Genomic DNA, 14980 nt, shown 5'->3' with positions numbered 1-14980 from the left:
TGTAAGCGGGAAATATTAATTGAACAAAATAAAGATGTGTTGACATGATTTTCTGACCTAAATGAAACATTGTTAGCTTATAAGCTTACTTTCCAGCATGCCCTTTATTAGATGGCAGAACGGTCTAGAAACCCTCCTTCCATTAGTTTGACACAAGTTATTCACACAGACTTGTTTTTGTCTTTCATACATGTGAATTAGATGAATGAGTGGTCTTTTTTTATACTAAAAATGAAAAAAGCTTACCACGGTGAAGATTTTTATCCACTTCAATCCCTTTCCCAACTCATGCAAAATTACATAATTAGCTGTCTTGTGGACTAATCATGGAAATGAAGTTTTAAAAGACAGAAGCCGTTACACATAAAGACTAGGACATTCACAAAAACAGAGCAAACGTTTTCTAGTGATTAATCACACCTCAGGAGAAAAAAAATGGTCCCCTCTCAGACACTCTTCCAAGCCCTGACAAAACGGTCTGTCAATCTGTGGGCTCTGACCAACTCCAAGTGTGACCCTCACTCACATGAATAATTTATGCTTTTCCAGAGCTACAATGAAAATAAATTAATAGAAAGTACTGCACAACAGATACAGGTTAAAGAACACTAAAATGAATGAATTTAATTACTATGGAAACATTTGCTCTTTAGATAAGACCATTTTCCGAGGGGCTTTTCTCCAGACCAAACAAGGTCTGACACATTTGTCTCTGTGAATTTGATCAATATAGTTAGATCTCAAATCTTTGCCTGAATACCAATGCAATGATAAACCCTCAAAGATTGATTTGATTTGAAGTAGGAAAAAAATAAAACTGCAGCCTTTGGAGTTTCATTCAAAAACTGGGGAGGGGGGGGAAACAAAGCAGCAAAAATTGGTCATAAAAGCATGGTAAGCGCATGATTTAGTGGGGCGATAAAGAGTGGAAAGGTGGCCATTCATCATGGAGGCTAGCTCACCAGGAGAGGGCCTGTCACAGACACCACCAGGTCTGGGAGGTATTTATAGAGAGAGAGAGAGCCTCCAGTTGCCCCTACAACCTGTTTGTTCCAATGTCTTTTCCAGATGGACACATACAGACCTCAGATGGGTGACTTGTGCTTTTGCCTTTGCTGCTGTGCAACTCCATTGTCACAGCAGTATTGAGGGATGGATGCTGTTAACTCCAAAGTAGAGGACCAGACTTAAGTTGGCTTAGAGCTGCAGAACCAGATGATGGGAACAGAAGAAAGCGCTTTAATGCGGTAACGTCAGATTAGACTGTAACCATGCAGGGGAATATAACGGAAACATTGACCCTTGTCAGTGATTTGCAAACGTCTCTGGAAAAGGACCTTGCACTGAGTTGCGCTCCATAAAGATACCAATGACAAAGCCACAAGAAGCAGGAAACAGAAAATGTTAGTCTTTAACATTAAACTCACCTACATGTTTATTCACGAGACAGACCTCTCGATACAGCTGCATGAAGTACCAATCACTCCTATCAATACCTTGACACAAATGTCAAACTAAACTTTGCAGTTGCCTTACTTAGAGAGCTACTGGTCATGAATTTCGGCTCAGTGTTTTGGTTTTCTGCTCCTAGTTTATATATTATATTGTATTATATTTTATTATATTATATTATATTGTATTATATATTAAATATATGTTATACTTTGCAGTGATGATTTCAAAGTCACAGATAGAAGCTGTCAAAATAAACTTTGTCTCTTCTGTCCTAAGTGGGTTAGACAATGAGGATTTTTAACTTCCTAGATTTTTAGTATAACAAAAGATGTTTGATTATTAAGGTTATACACATCAGTGTCTATTATTTTTCATGTACAATAACAGAAATATTTTCTTGCTTCACTTTCAACAAGTGGAGAAAAACGTCACTTCCGGTTGCCATTTTCGGCTTAATTCAAACTGCGGCAACTTTGTTAAGCAGTTTAATATCTTGAACATTGTGCAGCAAACGGGGGAAAAAAAACCCTTTTGTTTCAGCTGGAAACAAAAGTGTCTGGGAATCCTGAAAAGTGCGGTAAGTGTTGTCAAAGTTTACCTTTTAACACCAGTCAGAAAAACAGAAACTTAACGCTAACAAGCGAGTTGCGCCTCAAGTACGACACTGTTCATTAATCTATGCTAACGTTAATTATCCGAGGCTACATGTGACTGAAGGCAACACACTTGTCGGGAAACCTGCCAAACTGCTAGAGCAAACAAGACTAGACAAGGCAAGGCACAACATCAGGTGAGCACCAGGTGAACCAGGTAAAACAGGTTTTCAACGAGGTAACAGTTAAACAAGTTAAACAAGCTCAAAAGCCAAAGCTAACAGTTTGGTTAGACAGTTAGAAAACCAGCCCAAAGCTAACAGTTTGGTTAGACAGTTAGAAAACCAGCCCAAAGCTAACAGGTCAGTGAAGCAGACCTCCATCTGTCAGGTGGCCTTAAACACATCATCATGTACATGACACATTAGCTGTTAATGTTGCATTTAGTGTCTATCGGATAATTAAGCAGCTGATTTCCAGCTACCTTCTTGTCAGCTTTATGATGTAGATAAACCCATACTACACTACTGGCTGTATTGCTGTGTTTTATGTTTTTGTCCTCCAGTTGTCAAAATGCTGCTTTTATGACTAAATGAAACAAAAATAAATAAATAAATAAATTAAGTTACTAGAAAAAAAAGAAAGAAAATTAAATGCTCAAGAGTTATTAAAGTGAGCACTCAGAAAGTTTAGTCAGATCTCTTCGTTCAAAGCGTTGAGAGGAAAGCGTCTATGTTTTCAGTTATTTAGCAAACTATATTGTTTTTGAAACTTGAGAACGACAAAAGAGCACCATGAATATGGAGCCACAGGTGAGATGGGTAAAAAATGATTGCCCTGCTCCTTTAGGACCATAGTCTCATTGCATCAGTCATATTTCAACAGCACAGGATGACAGGAAGTCAAAGTAAAGCAAGCAACATATAATATTAACACATAAATATACATATAATATAAATGTATCATTGGGATACCATTGAAACTAATAGAAATAAATCACCAAATAAGGACTAATGAGTGTGCTGAAAAATGGAGGTAAACATAATCTTTTTTACTGTTAGTAGAGTTTTGGTCATATCACAATCGTGAGGTGATATAAATGTGTCTACCGTCATAACCCTTATTTCTCGGCTGTGCACAGTGTCTCTCTAAAGTCTTGTCATCACCGTGAGGTTGCCAGGGAGCCTCCAGAAAATCACTGTGCCCGGCCAAAAAGTAGTCCAGCACACAAACAGTACAACAAGAGTTGTAACGTGTAACTTGGTGAGCTTTGGAGGTGCTTATAGGTGTTACTTACTGTTTGACAAAGTCCGGGAAGCTGTTTCGCACTGTTTCCAGTGTTAATGCTAAGCTAAGTGCCTGCTGGCTGTGGCTTCATACTTACTCTACAGATATGAGAGTGGTATAGATCTTCTAGTGAACAATATTAGCTGGTTTAAGTTGCTGTTTGCCTCTCCTTGATAGTGATGAAACAAGTTGGTCAGATCAAAGCCCAGTGCTTTAGTCTAATGGCTCCTAAAGTCAGAGCTGTTACAGTGATTGTTCCCTTACATAATATCCTTTAACGTCTCAAGATTGCGGTGTCACTATGACCTTGAGACTGAATTTCTTCAAGTGCTGTTGTTTAAGTAAGTTGAGATGTGGGTTGAGCGGACTACTGCTAACAGAAGTTAAAGAATGGCTCAAGTGGAGAGCCCCTTCTGCCTGTTTCCTTGTCAGAATTCATAAAGCTAATCTTTGCGTGGCCCTCTCAGGATGCTTTCATGTGCCACCCATCTGTTTTAAGGACTTATTTTCTGTTATGTAAACAGGAAACCCGGCATTCTAAGAAGTGTTGGGGCTTTGCGTGTCAGTGTTAATAACATTTTGAAGCGGTATCTTAGCACATTTGCTGTTTCTAAAGTGTCAGTGTAGAAAATGTGATTTCATTACTGAACTGTGGGTGCTTCTGCATCATTTTCTTCTTTTCTTTTTGAGGTCTGAGTGCGTTCACGAGTGGAAATAAAAGAAAAACATGCAGGGTACTGTGAAGAATGATTTTAAAAAAACTTCCTTTTTCCAAGGTCCTCTGTGAACCACCATTTTAATTAAATCCACGTGTTCCCAAACCTGTACTTAATGTTTCCCATTAGTCATGTTTAAGGGATTACAGACAGCACCAATGAAAGTCAAAGATTAAATGGAAAATGCAGATGTGTGAACAATGCGGCTTGTTTTATAGCTATCACAGCTTTTTAGTAATTTTAAAAAATGAACTGTCATTGACAAGGTTCCCTAAGTCTACTTTAAAATAAGATGACATTCTTTGGAAAAAGGAAAATCTGGAAGGGGTTTCTTGGTTCGGGGTCAGCGGGAGAGCTTTTCGAAGAGTTTTCTCAGAAAACATTTTATTCTTTTCAATCACATTATCAGCACTCTACAGTAAAACCTGAAAAGATAGGCTATCAACCAATCTGTGTATTTCATAATCTTAACTTTTTTATGAGACTATTGCATGATTTTCCGTTTATTTTTAAACGTCTCAAGTTGAAACAAAATGTATAAATATGGTATTTTAGTAAGAGTCACCATGATCATACAGAGAGATTAGAGAGAGAGAGAGAGGATAAGCATCGTTTTTGATTCCATCATCTGGTTAGTGAATAACTTTCACATGGGATGCACGGCCCTGTGATCACGTTTGATATGCTGTAGCTTTTCTGCATTGTGAATTGTTAGTGACCCTTGATCCAGGGTTAGCAACCCTGTCATTCAAGCCTCTTGGCTTCTTCCTCAAATGTTCTCAAATGTCTCAGCACAGAATAAAAGGTTGACTGGATAGCCTCTGCCCTGACTCATTTCCTAGTGCCCTCCACTCAGATGTCATATCCACACATACTGGACCTGGCAGAGGGATGGCGTCTTTGAAAATCATACCTTAATTAGGTGGTGCATGCCACTTAGGTATATGTGTTTAAATGTGTACTACTTATTTGATCTTACCACCTACAGTGATGTATCAGCAACGTGATTCAGCAGATAAAAACATTTGTCTTACTTGTGCCTTGATGAGAGAATGTGGAAGAGGTGAGGGATGAAAGATCAGTCCATTTTTATACTGCATCCAGCTCTAGAGGAAGGGGAGGCAGTGATCAGTAATGAGTTTGGCCATTTGCCCAGTATGATTATTAAGAATTGCTACTGATAACAACACACACTGTATGAATTATATCATGGCATTGGCATTTCTAATCACATCTTTGCTTTCCCCCCCTTCTTTTTCTGTTTGTGAATTAGCACTCTGTCAGCTCTGCAGCACATTTTCCGAGAGGGAAGAGAGAAGAGAAATGACTGTGCAAGGTTTTCAAAACCAGGTATGAAAGTAATTTTTTTTTGCTTTTCAAGATTCCGGCATATTTATGGGGCAATACTGTAGGATCGGGCCATTTAATGTTATTTGCAGAAAGCACGCATTGTTCACATCAAGCTTACAAAAGCTGAAGGCACAGCCATGTGATCATAACCTCGCAGCTGAAGGGCAGAGGCAAATGGGATTCAGCATTCGTGAGCGCTCCACACGATTAATAATAGAAGCAGGTTATGGAAGTAAATATATGTAAACTTGTTCTAAAACTTAGGTAGGGTACCCACAAAATGCTGAACTGCAGCGGCGTGACATGACGCAGTTGCTTAGTCTATCAAAGCACTTGTTCAGTAAGGGAGAATAGACTTTAGTAAGTTGTGTGTAGGAATGATCAAAAATGTCACTCTGATCCCTGCTGGGCTCCCTCAAGAAGTTTTACGCATGACTGTGAATGTGGAATACTGCCTGCATCATCGCATAATCTCAAATCACATTAGCTTCAGTCAATAGTGCTCTTTTTCTTCTTGCAGGATTAAAACACTCCACCGCAAGTCTTTTTATGCTCAAAGCCATACTGAGGATCAAATAGTCGATGTCTGTTTTTTTTTTCAGTATCTAAAACTCAATATTCTAAAAAATTTGTCCCACTCAAAAATAAAGTAACATTTAAAGATCATGGATAACTGTTAAACATTGTAATTTAAACATCATATCAGATTATTACCAGTTGCAACAGCATTGCTGGTATTGTTTTCTCTCTGTGTGTGTCATGATGGTAAAATGTGGCCTCAGAAACACGTATTGTAGCAGGAACTACCGCAGAAGCAGTTTTGAGTACTTTGCCATGCGTTTATACGTCTGTCTGTGGACATTTTTTGCACCAATAGCGTCACAACCATGCAAGATGCAGTCCCGAAACTTTACAGTGTGTAGTTGAGATCACAATGAAGGCCGAGTTCGGAGATGGGTGGGGTCTGAACAAGAGAGCCGCAAGTCATATATCTCTGTATCCCAATTTCCCGTCCACTGACCCAGTCCAATGTAGGGAACATTCAACCTTTATTCTAACAACAGCAACATTTTACACACATACTAACAGAGGATTTTGCACGGACATCTCTTAACAATGGCTGTTACATCCTTAATAAATAAAACATAATAATTTAAGACAAGGTGCTTTAAGCCCTTACTTGGATGACCCTATCCATGCCAGGATGGTTAGGCATATTGAATAAATCTGGCACAGTTCTCCTGCTTCACCAAACTCACTTCTCTCATGCCACATGTTCCACACAGCGCTGCGGCTGGTGTGATCCTTTCACAAGATGGTCTCTAGTTCCAATCTGCGAAAATAACTCCATGCTTTACAGCAACTGTGTGAATCACAAGATGGAAAGCTATAGAACTCCATTGTCCTGATTACAAAACTGTAACCACTGACTCTTGGGGCTGAGTCAGACGCAAATGTGGAATGCTTTTACTTTGCTCGGCCAAATGTGAAATAAATAAAAAGAAAGGAAAATGGCTGCTCTCTTGGCTGTACCCTTGGTCCCTTGCTCTTTGTTAAAACCATATCTCTGCTGCTCCATTGCCCCCAGCTACATTAAATCCCATTAAATTCACCTTCATTAAAGCAGTCCTCTCTACTCCTTGCAGCAGCCCTGGTGCGGGCCTCTCAAGGACAGAGCAGTAATGAGGGTGGACTGGATTTAACCTTGAAGAGTACAGGTTTTCATTTCCAAATCAATAACTTATGGTTCAAAACTGCCACTAGATCCAGGCTATAATTTTCAAGCATTAATTGTGTGGATTATATTTCTCCAGCAGTGAAAAGGTATTTAACTTTAAGCTGCAGTGTAGATATTGCATTTATCATTTTTTTTCTTTTTTCACAATATGAATTGACAGCTTGCACATTCTTTACATTAGTGACTTTGTCTGTGTACACTTTGCCCCACAGATGGGATAACTTATGGAGATTGTATTTCAAAGAGTTTGTATGAGTAATTATGCTGTTGGTGCAATTTACAGTGAAACCAAGCAGAGGGCAGCAGGCTGGAATTTCTCCCTTTCCTCAGTCCAGGATTGCAGGTCATTGTCATCGTCATCATTTACTCTCAAGAGGTAGAAATATAGGAAATCTCCTCCACAGCTGCGGGAGGCAAGATTTGTCAGTCACCTGCTGTCAGAAGAGGTAGAAAATATGAATTATGAATGAAAAAATTAACACGTCGATGATAGGCAGACAGCAGGGACAAGGAGAAAAGGGGGGAAAAAAAGCCTGACCTACAGTAACGGAGTGAAATTGTTTTCAATTCTCCATGTTTTAATGGGACATTCTCCATAGTGGGGTTTGCTGTCATTGTCATGCGATTGTATGGAAGGCATTAACTTGTCCTGCGGTGATAATTTCTGCCCGACATGTTCATAATATGAAATATTGGATCTTTTCATAAAATGGGGAGGGCTGAGGCTGTGGTGATCACTGGAGCTTAATTTTTTAATCAACTTCTCTCTTAAATGAAGCTTTATTAAATTACAAAGCTCACACAGTGGGAGTAGGACACAGGCAGAGATGGCCCAGTATAAAAAAAGAGCTTTGTGGGATAATTAAATAAAATTAATAAAAAACCCTCCGCTAGCATAGACTGAGGAGAATGGGAAGAAGAGGGAACCCGTTAGCCATTTTCATGCTCTGCTTTTCTTTCATTCTTTCTCATTAGCGTCTCAGGAAATTTACCATGTGGAATTATGAAAAGAAGAAAGGGATACAATGTCTACCAGATATTGACGGATAGTAAATGGAGACACAATTACATTCAGGTTTTTTCACACTCGTTTTCACGCACAGTGTACACAGAAATTAAACATGCTTACTGTTGCTGCTCTGCCAGAGAAAGGAGATCTAATCACGTTTGGTTAAGCTTTGGTCTGAGAAGGCACACTGCGTCAAGTCAACAGTACAATAATACATTATTAAACTTTATTTAACTATAGCAACAATAAAATGAGTTTAAAAAATCTCAAGTAAACTTTAGACCTTTTTTATTGACTGTATGCATCAATTGTTATCTCTAGTTATTGATTTAAACTTTATAAAACTAACTGTTGTGACATTGATGTGATCCTACACAAACTTACAATGTGGAGGGGTGTCTGTTGTCGGTATTTTCCAGAAATAACTAATGCAAGGAGGCACTTGTCTAAGTCAACAGACTACAAGAGTTAGTGGTGGGGCCACTGAGCCTAATTCAACTCAACAGTTCTTACTCTTCTGGAGTCCTCTTATGACTTTGTACATTGACAGCACACAACCTGAGTAAACTGTAAGGCTGTGTTCAGACTGACTTGAACCGCACCTAAAAAAAAATGCAACCATTTCCTTCATTTTAATGGAGCCAATTTGTTGGTGCAGAGCTGATGCCACCTCACAGGGGTCTGCCAAAAAAAGGTATACGTGGCTCTACTTTTGCTGTCGCTCAATGAAATACATACAAGTGCACATTCCTGCTGGATTACTTTGCAACATGAACAGTATATTTTTTTCTTGTTGTCTCATGAGATAGAATAATCGTAGCTGGGATATGTTTCCGGATTTGTAAAATCCTTTCTCTGATGATAACATACAGTTTCTGTATGATGTGTGTGTGATGATCCCAAATGTGATTATCCCACAAAGGCAGCATTGAAATTAAACAGCTGTTCCTTCAGCTAATGTCTCTAACTGTAGCTGGGATGTATTGTTGTTGTTTGGACGATCGCAGGGGTCACATTTGTCTCCTATGGATAAATATGAGATGGGTATTTCCACTTTATGATGACAGGTTTTTGTCTCATGCTTCCCCAGAAGTATGATTTACTACGTCCAGCTCTGTGGAGCAACTTCCTTACTGCACTGTTTTGTGTTTGATCCACTACACGAAATGTCTTAGGACTACTTGCCTTATTTTACTATTGCCTTTCAGTTTTCACACAGCTGTCCTTGACATTTTGGGGAGGCTTATGATTATTTATAGTCTCTTAAAAGGTCCCACATTGTGCTGTGGGCCGCTGCTACAACATATTGTCTCATCAGAATGCTTGTTTTTTTTTTCTCACTGCTTTTAGAGGAAGATTAGTGTCCCTCATGCAACACCAATCCCTTACATGACCAGGAACAAACAAACAAGCACATTTATTCTTGTTGAACAGTAACAGACATATTTTCAATCCTGCTCAATGAACATTCTGATTATGTTTCTGCTAGTGGTTATGCTGTAGAGTAGTTGTCATAGGAGAATACAAACCTACTCTATTAGACATTTTAAAGAGGTCTGATTGTAATTCAACGCAGTTGTTTTTGAATGTAATTTGGAGCTTCTGTGTTGGTGTACAGAAGTCTTTTCATGGCATAGCATTCATTGATATTTTCCATGGCAAGAGACCAGAGAGCTCATCTTTAGCCTCATTTATGTCAAGCTTGATAATGAATTAATAAGAAAAAATAGTATTAATGACACTACTGTCACATGTTCTTCACCCACTCTTTGTTCTGTGCCAGCACAGGAGACAGGTCAGACTGAATTCACTATTTTTGCTGTGATAGATGAAAAAAATGTTGTTGGGCTGGTGATTCTTGCATATAAAACATACAGTCCTAAGCTGTACAAAGCTGTCTGGCTGTTTAGCTAAACAGAATGCCAGGGAAAGCTTTTGAACATGCGTACTAGCTACTAATTACTGCCATTTCATATGATTGACACTGTGCTTACCAGCTACGCTGACCACTCTTTGTTTTTGTCCCCGATTTGAAAATTGCGTCGGGCTCCAGCACAGACAATGGCAGGAATTAAAGTGCAATAGTTTGCCAGTGGGAGGCTTGTCCCAGTGGTCACAATATTTTACTAGGACTAGTCGTAGTTTTTCCCAGTGAGAACTGACTGTAGATGGAAAAACCCATACTGCATATCATGCTGATACCCCAACGCATGAGCTCGAACTTTATCTGTGTGAAGAGTGGCCATGTGTCTGTGCTTAGAAAAGGTGATATAATTTCCTTTCACAGTCTAACGTCATCTTAGTCAAGTGAGCTGGAGACTCACCTGAGAAAATCGTCCAAATGTGTTTAGTGACTGGGTTTTTTTTTTGCCAGATCAAGCTTGTGTACCTGTTTTCTGCACAAAGCATGCTCGATTGGACTGCAACCCTTGTGATCCTGTGAATAGAAATATAAAGCAATTTATCTTGGCAAGAAGGCATCTCAAATGGATGTAAATTGTTTGAAAAATAGTATCTGGAGCAGAATTCCAAAAGACAATCTCTCAACTTGACCCCGTACGTTTTCACAGCTTTTTCCCTCACTGTAAAATTGTCATGTTGTGCATTTCTCTCTTGGTTTTCAATTGTGCCTCTACTCAAAAATGTCAAAACTGGAATGTGACCAGGAAACCCTACACTTAACTGTGCTTTTAAAGAAAATAAAAACACCTTTGCTGCGCCCAGTGCACCCAGTTCCCTCATCCTTCCATAGTGTGATATCTAATGTCAGTCACAAAATCTTTGGCTGGACTTCAAAGCTGAAAACACGGCAAAATCATATTTCAGCACCTAATGTTTTGCTCATACTCGCCACAGAGCGTGTAGTTGGGCTAATTCAGTTAGCTCAAACCTCTTCCAGCCAAGGCTCTGAAGTTTTACACTCGTGCCCAGTATGTTTTGAAATTGCAAACACTTTTATGTCTGTCTGTCTATCAAACTTTATAATGCTCTGATTTCTACCCCACTGGCAGTGTCTTTTAATTAGATTATAGTGGAGGAATAACCAGAGTTCAGAATGCCAATTTGTGTCCCAGACGGTGTAAAATTTGCTGTTACACTGCCGCCAAACAGAGCAGGTGAGAGCAGACAAGATCCTCAGGCAAAAGAGCAGCTGACTGCTCCTTAAGCCTTCTCTCTCTCCCTCTATTTTACATCTCTCTTCCCTCTGCAGTCAGACATTAGAGGCATGAGAGGATAAATAAACATGTAAACCAATAGTCCAACAATCAAAGTAAAATACCAAAGTTTCCATACTGACGATGTCTCCAGGGTAGAATTTTCTGTACTGTAGAGAACAGTGATGTTGACACTGTGTTGGCAATGAAGTGTATAGCATGTATAGTGTACTTGCTGCCTATTGAAACTGACAGTGTGTTTGTTCACTCAGTCATTATGCTGATTTATGAGAGGTCAAAGAAGTACTACAGCTGGGTGCAAAAACAAATTATAGGACATTAATTTCACAGAATGTGCGGATGTGTGCCAATTGTGATAATTGTCAGAAATAATATGAAAATACTACGATTAGTACTATGTCGCAATCGTGTCAGTGCTTGCAACAATCAGGCTTTTTTAGTCAGAGTGTTAGAAATGTATAATTTACACTGAAAATACTAACCCACTGTTTAAGTAATATAGCCAATGAAAGCAGCAAAGTGAACAGCTGCAGGTAATTAGAGCTGGCCCAGGAATGGCCAGGGATTCAAAGTAAACATGGATGGTTTCCACAATCAACAACATTTACAAATGCAGAAGAAGGAAGCTACTGAATTTGTGAAGAATGTGCAGTGGGAATGGAAAGCATAGAAGCATGAAGCCAGCAGATGTTGAAAATTAAATACATGCGGCATGTGGCTAACAGGACTGTGGGCTTATTCTTCTGATGGTGGACCCTGGAGTTCTCCGAGGCTAGAGGACAGCTGTTCCGGGTTAATACTTACAGGTTTACATCCAGCCAGCCATAGCTAAGATTTTTTCTTCAGGGCAGACTTAGGTTTTGTTGAATATCTATGGCCTGCTACTGTTGTTTGCAACGGTGCACGTATCAAGTCTGATTCCTTAAAATTGGTTAGTTTGCATCATGGTACAATTGGCTGTTGAATTATTTGACTTTAAATGGTTGAATGAAACCAAACTCTTACAGACTCATGGCCCCAGAGAGCTCAGATTCTTTCTGGCATAGCTCAGAAGCGTTTTAGTCTACGAGTGCCAACTGGTTCTACTTTAAATTTGCTGAAAAGACTTGAATTGTAGATGACTGGCAGGGGGAACTTGATGTTCTCTAGCGGCTTTGTGTGTGCCCTCAGTTGGTGCTTACAAAATATCTTTCTTTCCTGTAAAGTAAACAAACAGAAAACAAATTATGTAACAGTCCTTAAGTGGCCAGCTTTGTGAAAAGGAGGCAAATTCATTCTGAAATATTGTTCCATAATAAGTAACATGGTAATATTTGGAACACGACTTGGGCTTTTTCAGTGAGTGCAGACATTAGGTGGATTTTTATTTGAAATTACTTTGGAAAGCTAAGTTTTGTGGTAAAAATCTTACTGTATTATCTAGCTTTACTTTGCCATAGTACAAGGAAATTGAACAGATTTGACCTCTTTTTGAATTATGGCCTCAGATGTTTTAAGATTACACACATTTTCATGTGTATTTGTATTTCTGGCCCTTTGGAAGTAGAACAGCAATGGAATGGGTAAGAAATAAAATGGCTGGGAGTTACCAAATGGAATGCATTGTGTTAATTCTGTCTCTGTGTGGCATCCCTTAACTAAATATTAGCACACTGGCTGGGCAGTGGTTCTTCCTTCACCAGCCTCCATTGAAACAACCCTACTCTGTTTATTCGAAATGGCTGCCTGAAATTTTACTGTCAGACACTGTGCCTCTCTTGGCTCTTTGGCTGCTGCAACAAAAACATGTCAGTACTGTTTAAAGTAGTAGTGTCATAAATTATTTGCACTAATCTGCGTAGGTATTTGTTCTGACTCATGAAGCAGTGGGTGATTCTAGGCTGAAGAGTATAGGTTTTGTTTTTCAAAGCCAGGCACAACTTCACAGAAGTGAAGTTTAACATTTGCTTTTTGTTTAGCCCTACAGCCTGTAGAAAGGAAATATGGCTTTTCACTGGGAAAGAAAGCACTTCATTAGAAAAAAGAAACACTCAGCAAAACATACGGTGCCCATTCATTTCACTGTTAATATTTCAATATGTCACTAATGTGCGTAGTTTATTTTTTACGGCAATGCTTCAGCTTTTCTTAGTACTATGTGACATGTTCTTGGAATCCATCAAAGAAAATAGCCATCTACATGTTAGCAGAGTCTGGGGTTTTATATGTTGAGGGTAAAAAAATGTATGACGCCATTCCCTGCCTCGAACTTTTTACTAATTATAAGATGGGTTTTTTTGCACTTTTTACATTCGTTTTTGAAAGTGAGTTGCATTCGTTTGTTGTTGTTTTTTCTGTTTTTAGAATTGCATGTTAGAGTCAAACACTGATTACTTATCTTATTGCATAAACACAAAAATGGATTGATAGTGAAAAAATCCATTTTGAAGGTTACCCTTACAGTGCTGTGTATAGTCCAGTCCCCGCTGAACAGAAGAGAGATGTTTACTTAAAGATCAAACATTTTTAGCGCTGGATTACTATGTTAATAGTAGGAAATATAATACAATGTATGAGTTGTTCAGTACAAAAGTTCTTAGATTTACTTTTTAAACTTCTGTCCTTCATCTCATTGCAGAACTCATTGCACTGCTTCAACTTTATCCTCCCTGCCTCTTACCCCCTTCACTTCTCTCACCCCTCATGTCTGAAGAAGGGCTTTTGGCCAAGGTGTCAGGTGGTGGCGGTGAAAGTGCAAGGGAGCATTGTCTGGTGTGCGGACTCTGTTTTTCTGTGTTTCGTGTTTGTTCTGTGCAGCATGCAGGATTTGGTGTGTTTGGATGCGCATGTTTTCACAAACTCTTTTTGCACTTCTCTCACCTCCCTCCCACACCTCTGCCCTGTCCGACCAGGTGTGTCTTTTCTGTCACCCCACTCTCGACTGCAGTTTTGGTAGTTTATTGTTACTGAACTGCCGCTGCTGACTCCCGTCAGGGTTTGAGATTAATGTTGCCAGCTGTTTCCCTGCTGTCGTTCTGTCTCTCCTTTTCTGACTATGTCTCACTCTCTCTCTCTTTTTCAGGTTCGCTCCACGTGCGGTGGCCTCACGGTGGTGGTGAAGCTCCTTCAGTGGTGAGTACTTAACTTTAGACCCACACTGTGGACCCAGCAAACCAGTTCTTAAAATGCCTTGAAGATGCGGTCAAAAAGTCCAGCACACTACGGTACAGATTGAGGGGAAGAAATTCTGTAGTCTCTCATTTGAAGGCATATATTGTACATGCTATTTTGAAAAGACAGGAATAGATGTGTCAGATAAGATGGTACATATTCACCCTAACTGCTCCCCTGTGGATTCAGTGATAGGGAGGTATACATTATGTATCTCATGTTAAATCACTTGTAAATGCAGAAGGGCTGGGGAAATGGTCAAATCTCCATTTAATGGAGTGATGTTTTTTGTGGCCAGGGGGATGTTGGACAAAGTTGAAGCCCTCCTTCTCCCTGGAGGTGGACTAGGATCATTAGTTTTAGTTTTTGAAGTGTTTGGTCTTTTGATGTTCCTATGTTCTCTTTAGGCAGCCTGGCCTGAAGGATATTTAATATCACTCCTACAAATTTCCAGTTAGGAATAATTTGAACTGAGCATCTGTCAAAGAAACAGCCATTTAAATAGA

Source organism: Pempheris klunzingeri, chromosome 1 (assembly GCF_042242105.1).
Source record: "Pempheris klunzingeri isolate RE-2024b chromosome 1, fPemKlu1.hap1, whole genome shotgun sequence".
NCBI classification, from domain to species: Eukaryota; Metazoa; Chordata; class Actinopteri; order Acropomatiformes; family Pempheridae; genus Pempheris; species Pempheris klunzingeri.
Note: the sequence above shows the minus strand (reverse complement) of the source record.